At 33.0% G+C, this 26,802-nt stretch overlaps 1 protein-coding gene across 1 annotated transcript in view; it reads right to left on the bottom strand.

The window, feature by feature from the left end:
- The window catches only part of LOC148952236 (uncharacterized), a 182,655-nt gene that overhangs the window by 50,013 nt on the left and 105,840 nt on the right, over positions 1-26,802 (bottom strand). The window lies entirely within an intron of this gene.

The following is a 26,802-nucleotide window of genomic DNA, read 5'->3' on the forward strand; positions in this document are numbered from 1 at the left end:
GAACGATGTTGGCACAATTTATTATGTTTTTTTCTTCTTCCATACCAGGGCACTTCGTATCGAAGGAGTTGTCGTAGAAACTTCGAAAAGGGCTCATTCAATTGGAAATTGGAATGGCTAGTGCCCTTTTTAATGGTAGAAAGTGATTGGAAGGCAACTGACACCCCTTCCATGCCCACCATTTCAGCAAACACATCCAATCAAAATTTTGAGCTAGCCATTTTGTTCAGCGTAGTTGATTTCCAAATAGAAATTATGTTTTGAGGAGGAAACCCCCCCCCACAACCCTCAGGGAAAGGGTTTTAAGTTATACCTTGGGGGTATATAAGAATGATGTTGGCACAATGTATTATTTATTATTTTTTTCCTTGAGACCAGGGCACTTTGTATCAAAGAAGTTGTCGTGGAAACTTCAAAAAGGGCTCATTCAATCGGAAATTGTAATGGCTTGTGCCCATTTTAATATTCGACAGTAATTGAAAGGCAACTAAAACAAATTCCAAGCCAACCATTTCCCGAAACACATCCAATAAAAATTTTGAGATAGCCATTTTGTTCAGCGTAGTTGATTTCCAGATAGAAATTCTGCTTTTGAGGAGGAAACTCCCTCACAGCCCTCAGGGAAAGGGTTGATTTTATGCCCTGGGGGCATATAAGGTTTTTGTTGAAAGCTTTGTCGTAGAAACTTAAAAAAAGGCGCATTCGATTGGAAATTCAAAGGGCTAGTGCCCTTTTTAATAGTCGAAAGTGATTGGAGGGGAACTAACCCTCCTCTCATGCCCACCTTTTCCCCAAACACATCCAATCAAAATTTTGAGATAGCCATTTTGTTCAACGTAGTTGAAAGCTCTGGAAATTAAACCTTTGAGCAGGACACACTCCCCACAGTCGTCAGGGCAAGAGTTATAAGTTATGCCCTGGGGGCATATAAGGTTTTCATTGAAAGCTTTGTCGTAAAAACTTGAAGAGGAAAAGAAGCTCATTGGATTCGAAATTCAAAGGGCTAGGGCCCTTTTAATAGTTGAAAGTGATTGGAGGGCAACTAACCCCCCTTTCACGCCCACCTTTTAGCCAAATACATCCAATCAAAGTTTTTAGATATCCATTTTATTCAACGTAGTTGAAAGTCTTGGAAATTAGGTCTTTAAGGATGACCACCCCTCACCCCCCCCCCCATATCCCTCAGGGCAAGGGTTGTAAGGTATGCCCTGTGAACATATAAGGTTTTCATAGAAAGCGATGTTATAGAAACCTCAAAAAGGGCTAATTCAATTGGAAATTGAAAGGGCTAGTGTCCTTTTTAATAGTCGAAAGTGATTTAAGGGCAACTAACCCCCGTCTCACGCCCACCCTTTCCCAAACCTATCCAATCAAAATTTTGAGATATCCATTTTTTTAAACGTAGTTGAAAGTTCTGGAAATTAGGTCTTTTATGATGATAACCCCCTCAGAGCCCTCAGTGCAAGAGTTGTAAGTTATGCCCTGGGGGCATATAAGGTTCATATAGAAAGTTGTTTTAGAAATTTCAAAGGGTTCATTTGATTGGAAATTGTAAGGGCTAGTGCCCTTTTTAATAGTTGAAAGTGAGTGGAGATAAATTAATCCTCCTCTCATGCCGACCATTTCCCCAAACGCATTCACTCAAAGTTTCGAGGTAGTCATTTTGTTCAACGTAGTTGAAAGTTCTGGATATTATGTATTTAAGGATGACAAACCCCCAAGAGCCTCCAGGGCAAAGGTTGTAAATTATACCCTGGGAGTATATAAGGTTTTTATAGATAGCGTTGTCGTAAAAACTTCAAAAGGGAATCATTCAATTGGAAATTGGGAGGGCTAGTGCCCTTTTAGTAGTCGAAAGTGATTGGAGGGTAACTAACCCCCCTCTCACGCCCACCATTCCCCCAAACACATCGAATCAAAATTTTCAGATAGCCATTTTGTTCAACGTAGTGGAAAGTTCAGGAAATTAGGTCTTTGATGATGACACCCTGTCCCCAGCCCTCAAGGCAAGGGTTTTAAGTTATGCTCTGGAGGCATATAAGGTTCTTATTGAAAGCGTTGTCACAGAAACTTCAAAAGGGCTCATTTGATTGGAAATTCAAAGGGCAGGTGCCTTTTCTAATAGTTGAAATTGATTGGAGAGCAACTAACGCCTCTCTCACGCCCACCATTTCCCCAAACACATCCTATCAAAATTTTGAGATAGTCATTTTGTTTAATGTATTTTAAAGTTCGGGAAATTAGGTCCTTCCCAATAAGGGAGGCTAATTCCCAATAAGGTATCTCATTAATATCCCAAGAACGACTGAGGGTATTATGTTCAAACTTTTGGGGCTTCTTCTGCTCTTAAAATTTAACCAAATCAAAATAGCGTAAGTGTATCCAAACCATCAAAGAAAGTAAACAGATTTTTGTTGCGAATGGTGTCAAGTTTTCTATTTCAGGTCAACTAGAAGAGGTATGAAACTAAATTAAATACTACTATTTGTGTCCAGATTTTTAAAAGAGTGTATGCTGTTAAAAATTGCTGAAAATTTTTCTCCAGAATACAAATAGCAGGCCAATCTATAAAGTCTTAAAAAAACGAAAAGATTTAAAGTATTATTTTCTTTTTCCCTGAAAAGACTATATCAATATAAAACAAACCGAAATTAGTTAAAAAAACTTTTTCCGCAAAATAAGTTTTTAAAAGAAAAGTAAACAAATCCAATAAACCAAAAATTAGCAAAAATGAAACTCAAAACGAACAGAAATTACAATAAATAACCGAGTCAAACTCAAAACGATCAGAAATAAACATGAGTTGGGCTCAAAACCCCTATGCCTTCCCAAGGCCAGAACATAGTTTGCACTTTACTGAAGCAATACAAATGAACATGCTTTGTCAGTTTAATATACATATACTGATATTTAGTTATCAAAATGTTAATATTATTTGATTAATTAAAGTTATAAAAGTAAAAACATTTATATTTTTTCAGTAAAGTAAACATTACTTTCTGGCCTTGGGAAGGCATAGGGGTTTTGAGCCCAACTAATGTTAATTTCTGCTCGTTTTGAGTTTGACTCGGCTATTTATTGTAATTTCTGTTCCTTTTGGGTTTCATTTTTGCTCATTTTTGTTTTAATGGAGTTCTTTACTTTTCTTTGAATAACTTATTTTGAGGATTTTTTTTGTTTAATTAAATGAAGTAAAAATAGAACATAGAACATGTTTATGAAACAAATGTAAATTTTCAAAACAAACATTAAAGTAAAATTTTATGATCGGTTCAGACACGTGGGATTCCAATAAGATTTTTTGCTATTTGGAGCTTGAGCTGTCATCCAAAAGCACTAGTAGTATGTAATCCATGGTCTTAACAACACACGCATCAAGGATTTGAGCAACACACTTAAGAAGGATTCGCATGACACACATAGAAAGGATTTCTACAACGCACACAGGAAGGTTTACACGTGCCCATGGATTTTAAAAGCACAGCAATCATTTAATGGTCTACTTACATGATACAATGCCATGAGGGCGTTGCAACCAATCATAGCAATCGGATCCAACATAAGGCTGGATTTTAATACTTTAAATGGTCAGATATGAAGATTTTAAAGGCATCCCTGTTTTCAATGGTCAGTTAGGAAGATTTTAAACGCATCACTAGAGTAATGACACCTAACAGTTTTTCCCTAGTTATAACATAGAGATCTTGAAAACCAGCATTTTGGAACAGACCTTCAATGACATATTTCTTGTCAAAGCACGTATTTAAGTAAGAAAGTGATAGCAAAATATCATCTGATCCCATCATTTGAAATTCGATGGTCAAGTAACTCAAACACTCGATTTTGTCACTTTGTTACTTAACAATGTCAAATGTGATATTTTATGAGAAGGGAGACGCTTATATATAAAATAAAAATATTGCCACAGTGAATATTATCATATAAAAGGCGATAAAATAGCTTACAAATCAAAACTACAAAATTAAAATTTGACTTATAAATTACTGATTAATACTTATATACTCAACTTATATTCAATATACCATTAAGGAAATCAATTTTTTTGTTATTTGCATATATTTATATTTAAGCTTTTAAAGTTCACTTCAAAAACTTGCAATGAACTGTTCGTTGAACCGTCACTCTTACCAAAACACCCTTTGTCTCACGCCAGATAAGAATCATGAATTTTAATCTAAGGGTTAAGGAAAAGAATCAAACATTCTTCTCCTAAATGGATGCTTTTCATTTAGTCATGACTTATTAAATGGTCATTTTTTTAAATGTGATTTTGATATATTTCTCTTTGTATCCTAGGGTGTGGAGCTATCGATTAGCCCCGAATCAAAAGGAGCTGTAGATTCTATCAAGTGCATATTGAGTTTGGGGTTAGCGACGCAAGTACCAGGCTTTCGGGAGGAAAAGAATAGAGCTAAAACAAAAGACACTACCTGTATACATATCACCTTTCCATGGAATAAACTCAATTAGTAGGCAAATTCCATGTCTTTTAATTGATGAGTGGCTATCAAAAAATAAATAAAATCACCTTTACATTGGAACAAACTCAGCTAGTAGGTATATAGCGAATGTCTTAGTGGCTGACTAAGCATCATATATTAATATAAAAGCACTTTTGTATGGAACAAACTAAGCTAGTAGGTAAATTCTGAATGTCTTAGTTGCTGACTGAGAATGAAAAATCTAATAAAAGCAATTTTGACTACAATAAACTATGATAGTTGACAAATTCTGAGTCTTATTAATTGATGACTTACTATTAAAAAGTAATAAAAAAAACCTTTTGCTTAGAACAATCTCAGTTACTTGGTAAATTCTAAGTCTTTTAATTGATGACTGGTATAAAAAAATTAAGCTTTTGAAAAGTATTGCTTAGTATTGGGGCATGCAACAAGTCGAAATTAATAAAGGCGTATATATTTTAAGCAATGATACGACAACCCTATAAAGGAAATAATAGAATTTTTTGACTGGTGAACATTATTTTTTTGGATTCTTTTTTAAGCGGCTGTCCCAGTGGTACCCACTGGCTTGTTATCGACGCTACCTAGTTCATTGTATATTTCCATCAGTCTTTTTTGTAAATTGGATGGATAAACACTTGCATCATATTTAAGAAAATTAAAGATGAAATATTTGAAGAAAATGTGTGCACATGATAAAGTAATGGTTACTTTGAATGCTGAAAAAGACAAATATTTGAAATATGAAACAAGTTTAGTGGGGATCTCATTAGAAATATATGCGTGCATTGTCCTGAAAGTGAGGGATTAAATTTCTTAAGACTACCAAAAAGATTCAAGATTATTGATGGTGGATATACGAGAAAATAATTTCTAGGGATGATAGTGCTCAAAGAGAATGCAAACATAAAAAGTAATCGTATTTGATGAGGGACAACTTCTTGTTACTGTTGGCAGTAACACGCTACCTGTTGATAGATCCTATCAAAACCGTTCTGGTATTAACATTCAATTGAAAGCAAAGAGAAAAAGAAAGCCCCACTGCTTCTCAAATGTCATAAACCATATCTTGTCAACGTGCCAGAACTATTACCTGTGTAAAATGAAAGTAGTAATAGACAGTAAATCAAAAGCGGAATCAAAAGGGCATTGGCACACAATATAACGACATGGTATAAAGATGAATTAATGGAAAACGAAGCACGTTTGAACACTATTACTGCCTTTGATAGTAGTGTCTGTGTTTGACTGAATCTTGATAAATTCCCAATTTACATGTCTCTAAATCTAAAATGAATCCGATTCGTTTAAACCTAATTCATCTATTTCAGACTCTAGTATGCCATTTGTGAGCTAGTAGTAGTGTCTGTGTCTGGCTGAATGTAGATAAATTCCCACTTCATATATCTCTAACTCTAAAAAGGATCCTATTCATCTAAATCTAATTCATCTATTTCCGACTCTAGTCTACCACTTGTGAGCTGTTAGCAGTGTCTTTGCCTGACTGAATCTTGATGATTTTCCACTTCATATGTTTCTAACTCTAAAAAATACTGATTCGTCTAAACCTAATTCATCTATTTCAGGCTCAAGTATACCAGTTGTGAGCTGATAGTAGTGTCTGTGTCCGACAGATTCTTGATAATTTCTCACTTCGTATGTCTCTAACTCTAAAAAAGAATCATATTCATGTAAACCAAATCCACCTATTTCAGAATTTAGTATACCACTTGTGAGCTGATAGTAGCGTCTTTGTATGTTGAATCTTAATAAATTCCCGCTTCCTTTGTCTCTAACTCTAAAAAGAATCTGATTCACCTAAACCTAATTATCCTATTTCAGACTCTATTGTACTACTTGTGAGCTTATAGTAGTGTCTGTGTCTGACTGAAATTTTATAAATCCCCACTTCATATGTCTCTAAATCTAGAAAGAATCCAATTCATCTAAACCTAATTCACCTATTTCACACTCTAGTATAACACTTCTGAGCTGATAGTAATATCTGTGTCTGACTGAATCATGATAAATTCCCACTTTATGTGTCTCTAACTCTAGAAAGAATCCGATTTATCTAAATCTAATTCACCTATCTAAGACATTATTATTTCACTTGTGAGCTGACAGTATTGTCTGAGTCTGATTGAAGCTTGATAAATTCCAACTTCATATCTCTCCAAACCTAAAAAGAATCTGATTCATCTATGTCAAATTCATCTTTTTCAGACTCTAGAATACCAGTTGTGAGTTGATAGCAGTGTCTATGCCTGACTGTATCTTGATAAATTCTCACTTCATATGTCTCTAACTCTAAAAAAGACTCCAATTCATCTAAACATGATTCATCTATTTCAGACTCTAGTATACCACTTGCAACCTGATAGTAGTGTCTGTGTCTGACTGAATATTTGTAAATTCCAACTTCATATGTCTCTAAATCTAAAGAAAATCTGACTCATCTAAACATAATTCACCTATTTCAGACTGTAGTGAACCACTTGTGAGCTGATAGTAGTGTCTCTCTCTGACTGAATCTTAATAAATTTCCACTTCATTTGTCTCTAAAACTTAAGAGTATCTGATTCATCTAGACCTAATTCACCTATTTCACACCCTAGTATACCACTTGTGAGCTGATAGTAATGTCTCTGTCGGACTGAATCATGATAAATTCCCACTTCATATGTCTCTAACTCTAAAAGGAATGCGATTCATCTAAATGTTTGCCTATTTCAGACTCTAGTATTTCACTTGTGAGCTGATAGTAGTGTCTTTGTCTGACTGAATCACGATAAATTCCCACTTTATATGTTTCTAATTCTAAAAAGAAGCCTATTCATATAAACCTAATTAGCCTATTTCAGACTCTATTATAACACTTGTGAGCTGATGGTAGTGTCTGTGTCTCACTGAATCTTGGTAAATTTCCGCTTCATATATATCTAAGTTTAAAAAATATCCGATTCATCTACACCTAATTCACTTATGTCAAACACTAGTATATCACTTCTGAGCTGATAGTAGTGTCTGTGTCTGATGAAATATTGATAAATGCCCACTTCATGTGTCTCCAACTTTAAAGAGAATCCGATTCATCTAAAACTAATTCATCTATTTTAGACTCTAGTATACCAGTTGTGAGCTGATAGTGGTGTCTGTGTCTGACTGACTCATGATAAATTCCCATTTCCTATGTCTCTAACTCTGAAATGAATCCGACTGTGTCTGACTGAATCTTGATAAATTCCCTCTTCATATACCTCTAACTCTAAAAAGAATCCGAATCCTTTAAACGCAATTCATCTATTTCAGACTCTAGTATACCAGTTGTGAGCTGATAGTCATGTCTGTGTCTGACTTAATCTTGATAAACTTTCACTTCCTATGTCTCTAACATTAACAAAAGTCCGATTCATCTAAACCTAATTCACCTGTTTCATGCTCTAGTATATCACTTGTGAGCTGATAGTGCTGTCTTATAAATTCCAACTTTATATGGCTTTAACTGTAAATAGAATCCGACTGTGTCAGACTGTTTCTTAATAAATTCCCACTTCATATGTCTCTAACTCTAAAAAGAATCCAATTCATCAAAACCTAATTCATTTATTTCAGACTCTGGTATGCCACTTGTGAGCTGATAGTATAGTCTGTGTCTGACTTAATCTTGATAAATTCCAACTTCATATGTCTCTAACTATAAAAAAATCCAATTCATATAAATCTATTCACCTCTTTCATACTTTAGTATATCACTTGTGAGCTGATAGAAGTGTATATGTCTGACTGAATATTGATAAATTCCCACTTCATATATCTTTAACTCTAAAATGAATCCGATTCTTCTAAGCTTATTTCACCCATTTCAGGCTCTAGTATACCACTTGTGAGCTGATAGTAGTGTCTGTGTTTGAATGAATCTTGATATATTCCCACAGCGTATACCTCTAACTCTAAAAAGAATCCGATTCATCCAAACACAATTCATCTATTTCAGACTCTAAAATACCACTTGTAAGCTGATAGTAGTAGCTATGTCTGAGTGAATCATGATGAATTCCTTTCTAAGGATATCAGATGCATTTTGGGCCATATGCATCCGTATTTCTAAGAACTAAAAGCTAAGTTCCTCAAAAAAATTTAACATTGCCAAGGATATTAGATGCAGTTTGATTTTATGCATTCTTGTTTCTCAAAACTAAAAGATAAATACTTCAAACTGACCTAATATTGCTCAGGATATCAAATGCAACATTTTTAATGAAACAATGTCACATACAATAGTATAAATTATTAATATAATTGAACAACTTTGGACATTTTGAATCAGTTCCATAAGATAATTCATCATATTCTTTCTTGATAGTGTAGCTATTCTCATCTCTTAGCTCGTGACCAGAAGAATAATCATTAATCAATTCTGAGTCATACAAAATTTTTGCTGTAGTGTCACATAGAGGCTCAATATGAGTTTTGACATTGGTATTATTGGGTTCATTGACTTTATCTGTTGGTATAAGATCAAAGGTAGCAATAGTGTTCACATGCGTTTTTGTTTTCCATTAATTTATCTTTATACCCCGTTGTTATATTGTATACCAATGCCCTTCTTATTCTGCTTTCGATTTCACTGTATATTACTACATTATTTTTACACAGGTACTAGTTCTGGCTCGTAGACAACATATAGTTTGTGGTATTAGTACAGCAGTAGGCTTTTCTTTTTCTTTTTGCTTTCATTTGAATATTAATAATAGAACGGTTGTTATAGGATCTACCTACAGAGAACGTGAAATCACCAACAGTAGAAAGAAGTTGTCTCTCACTGTTGACGATTATTTTTTTGTCTGCATTCTCTTTGAGCACTATCATCCCTGGAAATGATACTCATATATCCACCATCAACAATGTTGAATCTTTTCGGTACTACAAAGAAATTCAATCTCTCAGTGTCATGACAATACACGCATACATTTCCAATGAGATTCCCAATAAGTTCTTGTTTTTTAGTTAAATATTTGTCTTTATCAGCATTCAACACTACGATGACTTTTTCATGTGCACAGACTTTCTTCGAATATTTCATCTTTACTTTTTCTAATTTATGATTCAAGGGTTCATCCTTCCAATGTAGAAAAAAAATACTGATCAAGAAATACAATAAATTAGGGAGTTTCGATGACCAGCCATAGATTACCACTGGGAATGTCGCATAAAAATAAATAAATAAAAATAGATAACAAAAATGTTCACCAGTCCAAAAAAATATATCTTTTCTCTTATAGGGCTCTCGTATAATTACTTAAAATATATATGACTTTATTAATTTTGACTTTATGCATGCCCATGTACTAAGCAATAATTTTCAAAAGGCTTGATTTTTTTTATACACAGTCAACAATTAAAAGACAAGAAATTTACGAAGTATGAGATTGTTCTAAGTAAAAGTGTTTTTTTATTCATTTTGGATAGTAAGTAATGAATTAGTAAGACTCGGGATTTATCAACTACCATAGTTTATTGTAGTGAAAAGTGCTTTTATTAGTTTGTTCCTAGGTAAAGGGGATTTTATTAATTTTTTTTTATACCCAGTCATCAATTAAAAGACTTGGAGTTTACCTACTAACTGAGTTTGTTCCATTCAAAGGTGAAACGTATACAGATAGTGTCATTTGACTTAGCTCTGTTCTTTTCTTCCCGAAAGCCTAGTACTTTTGTCTGTAACCTCAAACACAATATGCACCAGATAGAATCTATAACTCTTTTTGACCTGGGCTAATCCAGAGTTCCATACACAAGGATACAAAGAGACATATATCGGAATTAAATTTTAAAAAATGATCATTTAATAAGTCATGACTATGTGCAAAAGTGTTTTCATTGATTTTGATAGTAATTCATCAATTAATAAGACTCAGAATGTATTAACTATTACAGTTTATTGTAGTCAAAAATGCTTTTATTATATTTTTGATTCTCAGTCAGCGATTAAAACATTCGGAATTTACCTACTAGCCGAGTTTGTATCATACAAAAATTGCTTTTCTATTAATTTCTGATGCTCAGTCAGCAACTAAGACTTTCGCTATTTACCTACTAGCTGAGTGTGTCCCAATGCAAAGGTGATTTTATTAGTTTTTGATGGCCAGTCATCAATTAAAAGAGAAGAAATTTAGTTACTAACCGAGTTTGTTCCATGCAAATGTGACACGTGTACAGATAGTGTCTTTTGGTTTAGCTATATTCTATTCCTCCCGAAAGCCTAGTACTTGCGTCACTAACCCCAAACTCAATATGCACTTGATAGAATATATAAATCCTTTTGATATGGGGCTAATCGATAGCTCCATATCCTAGGATACAAAGAGAAATATCTCAAAATCCCATTTAAAAAATACCATTGAATAAGTCATGACTAAATCAAAAGCATCCATTTAGGAGAACAATGTCTTATTCCCTATCTTAAACCTTAAATTAAAGTTCATGATTCTAATCTGACGTGCGATGGGGGGTGTTTAGGTAAGAGTGACAGCTTTGCGAACAGTTCATAGCAGGTCTCTCAAGAGTGAACTTTGAAAGTGTAAATATAAATATATTGAAATAAAAAAAATTAATTTCCTTAATAGGACTTTTGATATAGGTTGAGTATATAAGTATTTTTGCTATCGCTTTCTTACTTAAATACGTGTTTAGATCAAAAATATGCCATTGAAGGACTGGTCTAAAAAAAAATAATTCTCAAGATCTCTGTGTTATAACTAGTACAAAAGACTCGATTTCATGACCATAGTAATGCGTTTAAAATCTACCTATCTGACCAATTAAAACCGGGACGCCTTTAAAATCTTCATATCTGACCATTTAAAGTATTGAAAATCCAGCATTATATTGGGTCCGATTGCTACGATTGGTTGCAACGCCTTCATGGCTATAGTATATTGTAAGTAGGTCATTGAATGATTGCTGTGCGTTTAAAATCCAGGGGCACGTTTAAAATCTTCCTATGTGTCTTGCAGAAATCCTTGCTATGTGTGTCATGGTAATCCTTCCTGTGTGTGTTGCAGAAATCCTTGCTATGTGTGTTGTTAAAGCCATGGACTACATACTACTAATACTATCAGGTAAGCTTAAAGGAATTTTAGGGTGATGTAGACCTAATTTGATTATCGGTATTTTTGTAGGGGCAGCAACACTTTGGTTGTGTTTTGATATTTTACTCTTTTCCTTGTGCCCCAATTTAAGTTTCTTGCGAGCAAATGGTGTAGTTAATACCGCTAATACAATTGATCAACAGAAACTTTTAAAACATTGTAAAATAAATAAAATAATGCCAAAGTCGTTTCGATTCAAAATCAACAAAATAAGCGTAATGAAGAATAAATTACATATTTTAATCAATGAACTGAAGAAGAAACGTTTTTATAGATTCAACTTTGTAAAAAAAATACAGTTAATACAGACTAGATTGAAAATATATTTAGTAATTATCAATTAAGTCAAATTATGTTGATCATTATGTTTTCAATAATTATTTTGATCATGAAGCATGCTCATCTAGGCAAAAACTGTATCTAAAACTTCAGAATTTAAGAAAGAACAAAGGAAAGAAAAAGGTTAACATAATAAATTAAAAATCTCCATGGCTCAAATGTGATTAATTTGAGTAAAAGTCGCAACATTTGGATTAAGCCCTTTTACAATGCCAATTGAAGAAATTAATTTAAAGATTGAGACAGGGGTTTGTAAGTTTTTAAACGATATTAGTAATTTAAAAGCTTTGAAATTCAGGATGGTAAATACTTTAAAAAATTTATGTTTCAATTAACATTTAAAAATCATATATACTAAAATTTAAAAGATGTTAAAAAATATGATACTTTATTGATACAAAAAGCAGATAAAATCAATACAACTGTATCTTTTAAAAAAGATGTTTAGAATAGAAAAAAGAAACCATTCTCGATGAAAATTCAACTTCAAACTATTAACAGCCCCAACTGAAACATATGAAGCAAAAATAAGAAAAGATTTAGTAGATGTTAATAGCGATGGAAGTATTGCACCGTAGGTGTATTGTAAAAATCCTTCCAAAAGGGTTGGCTTGCCCAAGAACCTATACGTTTCCAAAAAAGACTATAAAGTATGCACTTTCTGAGACTTATTGTATCCAGTATCTAATCACCAACGGAAAATATCGGGATGGCAAGATCACCTAAACCAACACTTTGTGTTTACAAAAATCTTCTATTAGAAGTTTAGAATTATGGATCACAACACTTATTTGTTCTTTATGCCATATTACCCTATTAAAATGTAGTAAATTAATTTTCCCGTTTTTATTGAAAGGGGAGTAATTATTTCTTTAGTTAATAGGAAACCAAAAGTAACGTCTCTGAAAGATTTTAGCATTGAATTAATCTTCATTAAAGATATCTTAGATGAAAATGTTAGCAAAGTGAATGAATCTGTAGAGGTTTTGCGAGTTTGGGGTGCAAGAACAGGTTTGAAATTTAATGTTAAGAAGACTAAGTCACTAAGACTAAGAACACGTGAATTTAAAATGGTGATGTTGGATAACGAAAAGATGGATCAAATGGACAGCTTCATATTCTTAGGTAGTATTATTAGTAAAGACTATTTTTGCAGTGAAGGTGTTAAAAGTAGAATATCCAAGGCCCAGGATGTTATTTCACAGTTGAAAAAAGCATGGAAGAAAATGATGGTCAATGTGTGAACCAAGATTAAAATTTTGAAGCTACAGTGATGACAGGGGTTAGGTGTAGTTCTGAAGCGTGGGCACTCCTAAGAACGGAGGAGGATTTTCTAGATGTTTTCCAGAGAAATTAACTACAGATTATTTTGGGTACGCGACCGACTGACCGTATCTCAAACAGTAAACTGTATGAAAAATGTGGTTCAATCTCACTTTCTGGGGCTATAAAGAAATAAATGTTGAGATGGCTATGCCACGATCTGTGGATGAAGGATGATAGATTGTCAAAGATTGTGTTTGTTGGCTAGTCGTCCTGGGCCAAGTGAAAATCAGGTCGCCTCTGAACGGGGTGGGAGGCTGTCAAATAGAAAAATTTTAGGGAAACAGGAACTTCCCTGGAGGGTATAAAGATGAAGGCTTTGAATAGGCTGGGACGGAGGAGGAGCAGGTAGCTATATTGGTCTTAAGTGGTTTGGTGCTGCAGTTAGTTGTTAGTAGTAATAATATAGTAGTAGCAGTAGTAAAAATAGGAGTATATCCCGAAAAGATGATCTCTCAAACTATACAAAAAAGAAAAAATAATCATGTGAACAAAGAGTAAAAGAAGAAGATGTTACAGACCTAAAAATCAATTTCAAAGCCTTACCAGTTGTTTCTAATGTAATACACAAATTGAAGAATGAGTTAAAAAACTTAGTTTAAAAATTGCTTTAAAATCACAGCTAACTACAAGATCTTTATCAAACAGTTCGTGGTAACGAACTGTAAGTAAGGAGCGACCCGGCTCAATGGTAACCGAAACTCTAGAAAACGGGTTATTGATACCAATAGATATATCAAAAGAATCAGATTTCAATGCTGATTTCAAATATATATAATTGTCATCAAGTTTAGTACTACTCATCAAAAGTTACGTGACTGAAAATATTTGGCTGATTTTCAAAAAAAGGAGGAAAGACCCTCTAAAAATTATAGAACCTTAATGAAAATCACACCATCATATTTAGAGTATCAGAGAACCCTACTGTAGTGGTTTCAAGCTCCTATCTACAAAAATGTTGAATTTTACATTTTTTGCCAGAAGAAAGATCACGGATGCGTGTTTATTTGTTTGTTTGTTTGTTTGTTTTGTTTTTTTTCCCCAGGGGTGATCGTATTGACCCAGTGGTCCTAGAATATCATGGGAGGGCTCATTGGAACGGAAATTAAAAGTTATAGTGCCCTTTTTAAGTGACCAAAAAAAATGGAGGGCAACTAGGCGCCCTCCCACGCTCATTTTTTTCCAAAAGTCGCCTGATCAAAATTTTGAGATAGCCATTTTGTTCAGCATGGTCGAAAATATGATAAATATGTCTTTTAGGATAACTTAATCCCCCGAAGTTCCCAGAGGTAGGGCTAAAAGTTATGAACTTTACCCAATGTTAACATATAGTTTTGGTTATTGGGAAGTATACAGAAGTTTTCAGGAGTTTTTTTTTCTGGTAGTGGGAGGGAAGGGTGGGTCAGTGGTTATGATGGAGGATCTGTTCATGAAGGAAGTTTTCATGGGGGAAGGGAAATTGCCATGAAGGGGGCGCCCGACTTGCCAGCATTATTTATTGGATATTGGGAAGTATAAAACCATTTTCAGGAAGGATTTTTTCTGGATGGGGGGGGGGGCTAGAGGCGGGGGTTACTCTGGAGAATATTTCCGTGGCGGATGTTTCTTTGGGGGAAGGGACCGTTCTATGAAGGGGGCGCCGGATTTCCAAGCATTATTTAAGAAACGATCAGAAATTAAATAAAAAAAAACAAGTTTTTTCAACTGAAATGTAAGAAGGAATATTAGAACTTAAAACGAACAGAAATTATAACGTATGTGAGGGGGTTCTCCCCCAAGTCAGTACCTCGCTCTTTACGCTACAGTTTTTTTTTAGTGCTTTCAAAAGAGCTTTCTCTTCTAATTAAACGGCCTTTGTGATTCTGGGGTTTCTGAATCAATTTTTTTTTTAACTTTTAACGTAAAGAGCGTGGCATTGATTAAGGGGAGAACCCCTTGATACAAGTAATAACATATACGTAATAAAAACAACAATAAGAAAACAAGCGATACGGCTCAATAGTAATCAAAACTTTTAAAAACGAAATTTTGATGTCAATAAATGTATCAAAAGAATGTGTTTATAATGCTGATCCTAAATATATAAATTTTATTAAGTTTAGTATTACTCATCAAAGGCTACGAGCCTGAGAAAATTTACTCGATTTTTTAAAGGGGGGGAAACATCCCCTACAAGTGAAAGAATTTTAATGAAAATCACACCGTCAGATTCAGCGTATCAGAAAACCCTATTACATAGGTTTCAAGCTCATATCTGCAAAAATCTGCAACTTTGTATTTTTTGCCAGAAGAAAAATATACGAATATAGAAGTTAGTTACGTAAGTTAATTTGTAAAGACATCCATTTAGCAAAAGAAAAGTAAAATTTTTATACAAATAAAAGCTGCATTAATTAAAAAACGTTCAGAAATTAAATAAAAAAACAAGTTTTTTTAACTGAAAGTAAGGACCGGCATTAAAACTTAGAACGAAAAGAAATTATTCCGTATATGATAGGGACTGTCCCCTCCTCAACGCTTCACTCTTTACGCTAAATTTTGACTCTGTCTTACATCTTTATTTCTTAAGAAAATAAAAAACTTTAGTGTAAAGAGTGAAGCGTTAAGGAGGGGACAGTCCCTTTCATATACAGAATAATTTCTGTTCGTTTTAAGTTTTAATGTCGCTCCTTACTTTCAGTTTAAAAAACTTGTTTTTTTTATTTAATTGTATACTGAAATCCTCTTTTTGTGGAAAATTTCACTTAATTTTTCCATTTTTTTATATTTTTATTATGCTAAAATTGTAAATGAAAAGATATCTTGACCTAAAAAATAATTGAAATGGGAAGGGAAGTTTTTTTTTAGAAAATGTAGACATTGTGTCAAATTGATGTTTATGACGTTACATTTTGAAAACTGTGTATTTTTATTGCTTATCAAAAAGTATGAGTTCCGCTTGTTCTCGTGCAAGAGCCAATAATCTTTGAGCTGAATTGAAGTTTATTGTCAATGTCAGAGAGGGTTTTCTACTGTTGTTCTCCCAAGATTTCGATGTATCATCGAGTCACGGTTCTCATTTTGAGGGAAAATCTGCGTTCAAGCTTGTAGAAAATAGGCATTAGTTTCAATTTGAAGTTAGCCAAATATATAAAAGTCGTTAAGATAAAGGACGGATCTGCCACCCCATTACCAAAATACTTTGTTAGAGCATTAAACAAGAAAATTTTAGATCCCCAAAAACTGTATTGTCCCATGGGTCCAGAAGCATCTCCATTTATTTTTAAGACATGGTTATAATATGTGTTTGTTATCAAACAGTTCGTGGTAACGAACTATAAGTAAGGAATGACCCGGCTCAATGGTAACCGAAACTAAAAAACGGAATTTTGATACCAATAGATACATGAAAAGAATCAAATTGTAATTCTGATTTCAAATATATAAGTTTCATCAAGTTTAATCTTACCTATCAAAAGTTACGCGCCTGAAAAAATTAGACTGATTTTCGAAAAAAGGGGGAAAGACCCTCTAAAAGCTATAGAATCTTAATGAAAATCACACCATCATATTAAGCGTATCAGAAAACCCTACTGTAGAGGTTTCAAGCTCCTATCTACAAAAATGTGGAATTTTCCATTTTTTGCCAGAAGAAAGATCACGGATGCGTGTTTATTTATTTATTTTTTTTTTTTTCCCCAGGGGTGATCGTATCGACCCAGTGGTCCTAGAATATCTGAGGAAGCCTCATTGGGACGTAAATTAAAAGTTCTAATGCCCTTTTTAAGTGACCAAAAAAAATGGAGGGCAACTATGCCCCCTCCCACGCTCATTTTTTCCCAAAGTCACCCGATCAAAATTTTGAGATAGCCATTTTGTTCAGCATGGTAGAAAATATTATAACTATGTCTTTTAGGATGACTTAATCCCTCAAAGCCCCCAGGGGGAGGGTTGAAAGCTATGAACTTTACCCAATGTTAACATATAGTATTGGTTAATTGGGAAGTATACAGACGTTTTCAGGGGGAATTTTTTCTGGTACTGAGGGGTGGGGGTGGGTTGGGGGTTATTTGGGAGGATCTTTTCATGAAGGAAGTTTTCATGGGGGAAGGGAAATTGCTATGAAGGGGGCGCCGGATTTCCCATCATTATTTAAAACAAAAATCAGAAATTAAATATAAAAAAAAAGTTTTTCAACTGAAAGTAAGGAGCAACATCAAAAATTCAAACGAACAAAAAAATATTAGCTATATGATTGGGTTCACCTTCTAGTAAATACCTCGCTCTTTAAGCCAAAGATTTTTTAGTACTTTCATAGAGCTATTTATTCTAATTAACGGCCTTTGTGATTAAGGGGTCATTTTTAAAGAATTGGAACAAAATTTTGTTTACTTATTCAATGACGGTGAACCAAAATAAAAGCTGCATTAACTAAAAAACAATCAGAAATTAAACTTTCATATACGAAATAATTTCTGTTCGTTTTAAGTTTTAATGTCGCTCCTTACTTTCAGTTTGAAAAACTTGTTTTTTTTATTTAATTTTGATCATAGATTAACCTTTACTGTTGAAATTGTACTTAAATCGGAACTTCTTCCTACCACTCTCTTTTTCGTGGTATTAGAAAAATGGCCGATGGCGAGAAAATGAATTTTTTTACCTAAGACAGCTACAATTTTCTTTTTTCAGCCGACATTAGTTTACGTACAAAATTGATTCAGGAGGTAAACCATTGTAAGATTTTGAGGGCAGACAACTACAGGTTTGGGAAAACAAACCGGAAGACTCTTTTTTGTGAGAAAATGAATTTTTAACCTAAGAAACATTCTCTTTTCACAGCCGATCAGTCCTTGAAGGTTTGAAAGAAAAATAAGATATCAGTTTTCTTATAAAACTTATTCAGGAGTAAAACCATTTTAAGATTTCAAGGTCAGAAAACCTCGGTTTGGGAAAACAAACCAGAAGACTTTTCGTTAAAATAAACCTAGCTCTGACTATATCCAAAAACAATATATTTCCTGATATGATTTGGAAACAAGCTTGGAGGATCCAGCGGGACTTGCCACATAGTAGAATCTTTGAAGTAGTAGAAGGAAGTACCTAATCCCCAAGGACACTTATGGAGGAAATATACAATATTCAGATTAGCAGATTTTAAAGAGGGTAAAAGCTGAATTTAATCCATAGATTTTTTTTTTAAGTTTACTCATTCACTGGAAAATTATTAGCAATATCAAAAGTTAGAATGGACATTTTAATATCTAAATAGACGCTATAAACTGATTATTTCAAATGATAAAATAGAATATCTTAATATACTGGCTAACAGGATCTGCCAAATAACTACCAAATTTAGACTACCATGAGCCAGATAAGTATAATCTTGAACAAACCAGACTTGTCTATGGCAGTTGTAGATAATTAAGATGACATAGCTGTCAAATTAGAATGAACCATAAGAATCTTATACTAATATATACAATTTGCTTCATTTAACTAACTAGATTGACACTTCTTAGCTTAATATTCAATTTTTAAGACAACACATAATCAAATTCAACAAATATAATCAAATTATAAATTGCATTCATAAAATATATTCCCCTGTAAGTGGTAATCTATTAAATCGTTTAAGAAACTTAGATCTAAATCCTGACAAATAAGGTAGCATCATATCAAAATGCATTTACTGAAAATGATATTCATAGCCATCAGTTTAGCAAATCAAAATTGGCAATCACAGTTTGTAGATATTTCGAGATGACATACCAGTCACACTAGAGTGATTTAAATATAATCTGAAGACATATTGTCTTCCCAAGACATTTGTTAATTTATGCAATCTAATTCATTTAAATAACTAAATTGACAGGTTTTCAGATTACAAATCCATGATGTAACATTAACACAATAGAACTGGTTATTTTCCTTGGTGAACACATACTTATTCCACATCAGCAATATATATTACAGTCAATAACAGGAACAAAATAACAGTATTCAATTTAACTCTGTCCATTTAAGATACACAAAATGTAAATATATGAACGTTGCGGTAATTGAAACGCAAGTAACTGCGGGTTAAATAAAAGAGTAGTACCATTTGAAAAACCCAGTGTCAAAACACTTCAAATGAAGATATTTTTCTCATATAGATTTAGAAGAATTATGTAGAAGCCAATGAACTGACTTCAAAACAGCTTGTCTAAAACAAGGCAAATTAAAGTAAAAGGAAAAAAATCCTCAACGAATGTTCATGGAGGGGAAAATCCATTCATATGTAAAATAATACTGAATATAAGCCAAAGATCTGCAAAGTAAGTGGCAAAGCATTTTCTTAGAATTCTAGATTACATCTAGATCAAGGGAAACATACGACAGAAGAACTGGAACACAAACTTGAATACTTATATAGACCCGGAATAGCAAACTAAACATCCCAAATTCATAAGATTCGGACAACATAAATCTGCGAAAGGCAAAAAAACTTAGCTCAGAAAAGCCAAAATAAGCAAATTAAAAATCCCAAATCCTTAAGTTTCAGACAAGTCAAAACACGAAATACCAAAGTAAAAAGCCCAAATTATAAGTTTTAGACAAGACCCATATACAAAATGCTAAGAAGCGTAGCTCATAGAAAGCTAAAGCTCTAGACAGCATATGTTTCAGACAAGAAATACCTATGAAAGGCTAGGACATCTACCTCAGAAAAGCCCAAATTGGAAAACTAAAAATCCCAAATTCGTAAGTTTCTGACAAATTAAACCACGAAAAACCAAACTAAACACCCTAAGTTAGAAGCTTCAGACAACACCAAACTGCGAAAGGCTAAGAAACATAGCTCTGAAGACCCCGAAATCAACATAAAACATCCCAAACCATAAAATTTAGAAAGGCTCTAAATAAAAAATAAAAATCCCAACTCGTGAGTTTAAGATAAGTCAAACCACAAAATACCGAGCCAAGCATCCCACATTATAAGTTTCAGACCACACCTTCCCATGAAAGGCTAGAAAATGTAACTTAGAAAATCCCGAATAGCAAACTAATCAAATCTGAATTGTTTTAATCAACTCCCTTCAAAATTGATTTGGAAATACAAACAAGACTAACACAAGCAAAAGTCAAACCACGAAACATCATATCTAAACATGCCGAATCGTAACTTATCCAACAGGTCTCTACGACGGAGAGAATTCAAACCACGAAGCCTCACGTCTAAAAGGGCCAAACTCCTAACTTTTCAATGAACTTTCTTCGAAACAGACTAGGAAGCACAAACAAATATAACACATACATACAAAGACACACACACACACACAAATACACACATGCTGAAAAGCCATAGCCCGAAACATAATAGCTAAATATGTCAAATCCTAACTTCTCAAACACGTCATCAAGAAATAGACAAAGAAACACCCACAAAGCTTTCACAGATAAGTCAAACAACGAATAATTACAGCTAAACAAGGCAAATCCTAGCTTTTACAAACAAGTCCCTTGAAAATGTACCAGAAAACACCAACAACGCTAACACAGACAAGTCAAACCATGAATCATTACGTCCAAACATACCGCATCCTAAATTTTCAAACAAATCCCCTCGACATAGACAAAGAGCTTGAAAAGTCAGAAGCCAACGAACAGAATTTTGTAAATTAAGAATAACACGAAACGAATTATCAAAAATTCAGACGTGAATATAATTTTCAAAAAGTAATAAAAACATAAACAGAAACAAGTAAAATTTTAAAATAGTCAAATACACTTAAATAGAACTTAAAAAGATCGTAAAAAACGCGAACAGAATTTTTAAAAGTCAAAAACACATAAATAGTGCTTTCAAAAAGCCAGAAAAACAACTTGAACATAATCAAACTAGGGTACAATTTTCAAGTAGCCAGAAATATGTGAACCATTACTTGAAAAGGTCGAAAACACACGAAAAGAATTTTCAAAAAACTCAGAAATGCACTAACATTATTTTCAAGAAGTCAGGAGAAACATACGAGAAGAAGTTTTAAAAATCTGAAGCACACCAACATACGAAAAGAAATTCCTCAATAAGACAGAAAGAGGTGAAAAGTTTCAAAAAAGTCAGAAACACGTGAATATTATACATACAGATTTTTCAAAAAGTCGGAAACACACCAGCAAAGCCAGAAAAACCGTTACCAGAATTTTCAAATGATAAAAATGACGCGAACAGAATTTTTAAAAGTCAGAAACATGCAAAAATAAATTTCAAACAGACAAAAACACGCGAACAAGCACAAATATAATATTCAAAATTTTAGAAATATGCAAACATAATTTTCAAAAATTTCAGAAGTGCATGACCATACACGAATAGATTTTTCAAAAAGCCAAAAACATGTGAACAGAATCTTCGAAAGATTAGAAACACAACACAAAAATTCCAAAACATCCAAAATATAGGAAAAAAATATTCCAAAAGTCAGAAACACGTGAATAATTTTTTAAAAAGTTAGAAATACACAAACAGATTTTTCATAAAGTCAGAAAGACGTGAACATACAAGAATTAATTTTTCAAATAGCCAGAAGCATGCGATCAGAATTTTTTAATAGCCAGAAATATGTGAACATAGACGAATATATTTTTCATAAAGTCAGGAACATGTTGACAGAATTTTCAATAAGTCAAAAACCAGTGAAAAAGCGAATAGATTTTTCAAAAAGTCAGAAATATGTTAACAAAATTTTCAAAAAGTTAGAATCATACGAACAGAAGCTTGAAAACATCAAAAACATGCGAAAAGAATTTTCAAAATTTGTGTGTGAGAAACGCATGAATAGAGTCAGAACCACACCTCTAGGTTTTTCAAAAAGAGAGAAATACACAAACAGATTTTTCAAAAAGTAAGAAACACGTGAACATACAAGAATTGATTTTTCAAAACTCAATTTTTGAAAAATGGAACATGCAAAAAGAATTTTGAAATAGTAAGAATCATGTGAACCTACACGAATAGATTTTTCAAAAAGTCAGAAACATGCGAAATGAAACTTTAAACGTGAAAAACAAACGAAAAGAATTTCAAAAAAAGAAACACACAAACCAAGTTTTAAAAAATTCAGAAAAACTCCTGAACATAATAAGACAAATATTATAAAAATTCATTAGCCTAGCTTAGATTAACCTGAGTTAGCTGTCAACTATTTTAACCTTGGCTATATATCCCCAAGTTAGCTTTTGAAACATAAGAGCAGAGCTTTCATAAAGTCAGACTAACGTGCGCACATAATCGAACGATTGATTTTAAGTATCATTAACCAAAGTTAGATTAACACCAGAGAGCCGTTAGCTATTCTAATCTAAGTTACATACCCCAACTTTGCTTTTTAGCCATTTTAAGTTAGGTTAATTAGGTTGAGTAACATAGGTTGAAATAGTGAACGACTAACTTAGGCTAATCTAATTTGTAAAAGCTGGGACAGACAAGGGATTTGCTTAGAAGATCTAGCATTTGCCATGTTTAGTTGTGATGATTCTTGTTTTGACTTGTCTCTGTTAGCTTTCTTGGTTTTTCCTTGTCCGTTTCGTTGGGAATTCTTGGAAGAGTTAGGATTTGACGTGTTTAAGTTATGATGTTCCGTGATTTGACTTGTCTCTTATGTGTGTGTATGTTCGTGCGTGTGTGTGTCAGCTTCGTCATGTTTCCCTATCTATTTCAAAGGAAGTTGATTGAAAAGTTAGGAATTTAGCACGTTTAGAAATAGTGTTTTGCGATTTAACTCCACATTTCGTAGGAGAGTGTTTGAAAAGGTAGCATTTGTTGTGCTCAGATAATATGTTTTGAGGTTTAGCTTCCGTTTTTGTTAGTCAAGTTTGTATTCCCGTATCAATTTTGAAGCGAGCTGATTGAAAAGTTAAAATTTGTTTAGTTTGGTATTCGGGCTTTTCTGAGCAAGGTTTTTAAGTCTTTCATAAGTTATCGTTGTCTAGAACTAAAAATTTGCGATATTTTGCCCAGTGTTTCCTGGTTCGACTTGTCTGAAATTCGTGAATTGGACTGTTTATTTTGCTGTTTCGAGCCTTTCTGAGCTAGGATTCTTGGTGTTTCATAGGTATTTTGGGTACAACTTATGTTTTAAGATGTTTAGTTTGGTGACTTTGCGTTTCCTCAGCTCTGCTTCTTAGCCTTTCAAAGGTGTTTTTTTGTCTAAAACATATAAGTTGCAGGGTTTAGTTTGGTAGTTTGTGGTTCAATTTATCTGAAACTTTTGAATTTGAGATTTTTTGTTTACGAATTCCAGCTTTTCTGAGCTAGATTTCATAGCCTTTCCTAGGTTTGAATCGTCTGAAACTTATGATTTTGGATGTTTAGTTTGCTTTGAGTTAGATTTTTTAGCCTTTCGTTGATGGATGTTGTCTGAAACTTATAATTGGAGGTGGTTATTTTTCTATTTCGTGGTTTGACTTTTTTAAAACTATGAATTGGAAAGTTTAGTTCGCCAATTTGGTTTTTCCTGAACTACATTCCTTGGCCTTTCGTAGGTGTGTGTTGTCTGAAACTCAGGATTTTGGATGAATTTGAGATGTTTACTTTGCCAATTTTGGCTTTTCACAGGTAGGTTTCTTAGTTCATAGGTGTGAATCATCAAAAACTTTTGTTTTCGGCGGTTTAGTTTGCTATGAGCTAGGTTACTTAGCCTTTCCAGGTGGATGTTGTCTGAAACATAAAATTTGCGGTGTTTATTTTTCATTTTCGTGGTTTGACTTGTTTGAAAATTATGAATTTGGGATATTTAGCTTGCCAATTTAGGTTTTTCTGAGCTAAGTTTCTTACCCTTTGGTAGGTGTGTGTTGTCTGAAACTTATAGTTTTGGATATTTAGTTTGCTTTGAGTTAGGTTTCTTAACCTTTTGTAAGTGGATGTTGTCTGAAACTTATAATTGGAGGTGTTTATTTTTCTATTTCGTGATTTGACTTATTTGAAAATTATGAATTTGTGATATTTAATTTGCCAATATGGTTTTTTCTGAGCTAAGTTTCTTAGCCTTCCGTAGGTGTGTGTTGTCAAAAACTTATTGATTTTAGATGTCTAGTTTGCTTTGAGTTAGGTTTCAAAGCCTTTCGTAAGTGGGTGTTGTCTGAATCTTATAAGTTGGGATGTTTGGTTTGTCATTTCGTTGTTTGATTTGTCTGAAACTGATGAATCTAAGATATTTAGTTTGCAATTTTAGGTCTTTCTGAGTTTTTGAAGTTTCGGCTCGAAGTTTTCTGTCGTATATTTCACTTCAAATAGTTTTTCAAGTTGTAAATGAGCAGTTAAGCTACCCATATTAAAGAACTGAGAAAAAATTGGTAAACACAAATATATTGCAACATTATAGCACAAAAAAGGTATGTTCACTATTGCCGAATGAACTTTAAAATTCATTTTCTTGGTAAAGTGTCGGTCTTTACTTGGTATGAAGTTTCATATTCTTATGTAATGTTGACATATGAGAAAATGCCTTGTCACATATTTTGTTGGTGTTAGTATGGCTTTTATCCAGTATCAAGTCTCAAACGGGTGTATAATATATAATTTTGAGAAATTGGTCTCAGATATATTTTGTAAATGTATGGCTTTTTTTGGTATGAACCTTCAAATGGGTGTATAAGTAAGAAATATGAGAAAATCCTTTCGTATGGATGTTGCAAGTGTAAGACGTATGTCCTGTTTGAACTCTTATATGATTGGATAATATAGGTTTATCAGAAAACACTCTAGTGCACATCTGGCCAGCACATGGCTTTTCTCTAGTATGAACTCTCATTTGTCTAGTTAAATTTTAATTCTTTGAAAACCTTTTGTTGCACATATTTAATTTGAATGCATTTTCCCCTCCATGAACCATCCCTTGGGAATTTTCTCCTGTCTTTAACTAGCATTTTTTTAAATATACCGTTTTGATGGCTAGACAATTGTTAGTTGTAAAGTCAGTGCATCGTCTTCCACATAATTGTTCTTAATCTATTTGAGAAAAAGTATCTTCATCGGTAGTTTTTTGATATTTGGTAGTATATGTTACTAATCTCACATTTGACATGTTGTCATTTGTGTTTGAATTACCACAATATTCATACATTGGCATTATCGGCTGTGATAATTTAAAGTGCGACATACGCCATTTGGTCGAAAATGAGTTATGTATGTCCCATGAGTAAACTAAGCCCAAGAAATCAAATGCTGCAGTTGGAATTGTCTTATCTTGTACTGTTAATATTATAAAAAGAGACATAGGCCTTTAAGTGGCCTTTAAGTATGTCTCTTTTTTTATCAGGTCTTGTTACAATTCCGAATGAGAGAAGAAGATTATCTTATAAAGCTATAACATTGGGATATGGTGTTTTTCTCAGTTTTTGTCAAGGAAAAAAGGGCATACGCTATACAATGGAATAATTTTAAATTTAATTTACACCACCAAAAAGATCATAAAAATTTGGTTTATGATATGTTCCCTTTATCTCCATTAGCCTTTTTTTTCAGAGCGACCATAGCCGACAATTTTTCTGTTTTTCGGCTCTCCTTAAAAGCTACAAAAATAGCATAAATTATGTCGCACTTTTAATTATCACAGCCAAAATGGTCGCAGTTAAATTGAATACTATTGTTCTTCGCGTTGTTGACTATCTTATAAACGGTAGAAGTGGAATATGTATGTGTTCGCCAAGATAATAACCAGTTATGTTATGAACTGGTTATTAACCAGATATAACCCGATAATTATCTGGTTATATAACCAGATAATTATGGCTTTGTGATCTGAAAAGGTGTCAATTTAGTTAGTTAAATGAATTGGATTGCATATATTAGCATAATATGTCTTCTGATGGTACCTAAATCCCTCTAGTGTATTTAATATGTTGTCCCAAAGTATCTAAAAACTGTGATTGACAAGTTTGATTTTTTTTTACAAAATGACTATTAATATTATCTGAGGAAAAATTGGTTGTGATATGAGGTTACTTTATTTTTCAGGATTGATGAATAAGTTCTTTAAAGGATTTGATTGATTACCGCTAGGAGAAATTTTTTTTTTACGAATACAATTTATGGTTTGATTATTGTTGTTTCATTTGATTATATGTTGTCTCAAATAACGTAGATTAAGTTTAAAATGGGTCTATCTAGTCAGTTAAATGAGATAAATTGCACTATTAGCACAAAATATATCATGGTTCATTCTAATTTGACAGTTATGTCATTTCAATTACCTAAAACTGTGACTGACAATTCTGATTTGCTCATGGATATATTCTTATCTGGCTCATGGTAATCTTAATTTTTTTTTCAGAATATACTAATTTTGTATTCTGAATTATCGTATTATATCATTAAAGATATACAGTTTACAACTTCTTTTGCGTTGTATTCTAAGCTTTGATATTGCTCTTTACTTTACAGTGAATGTTTAAACAAAAACAAATTAACTTTAATTCTCTGAACAATCTGTATGTTGAACTATCCTATTGTATCATTTGAAATGTTCAGTTTATAACATCTTTTG

Source organism: Artemia sp. Qi Xiang Cuo, chromosome 5 (genome assembly GCF_049724085.1).
Source record: "Artemia sp. Qi Xiang Cuo chromosome 5, ASM4972408v1, whole genome shotgun sequence".
Classification (NCBI taxonomy): Eukaryota; Metazoa; Arthropoda; class Branchiopoda; order Anostraca; family Artemiidae; genus Artemia; species Artemia sp. Qi Xiang Cuo.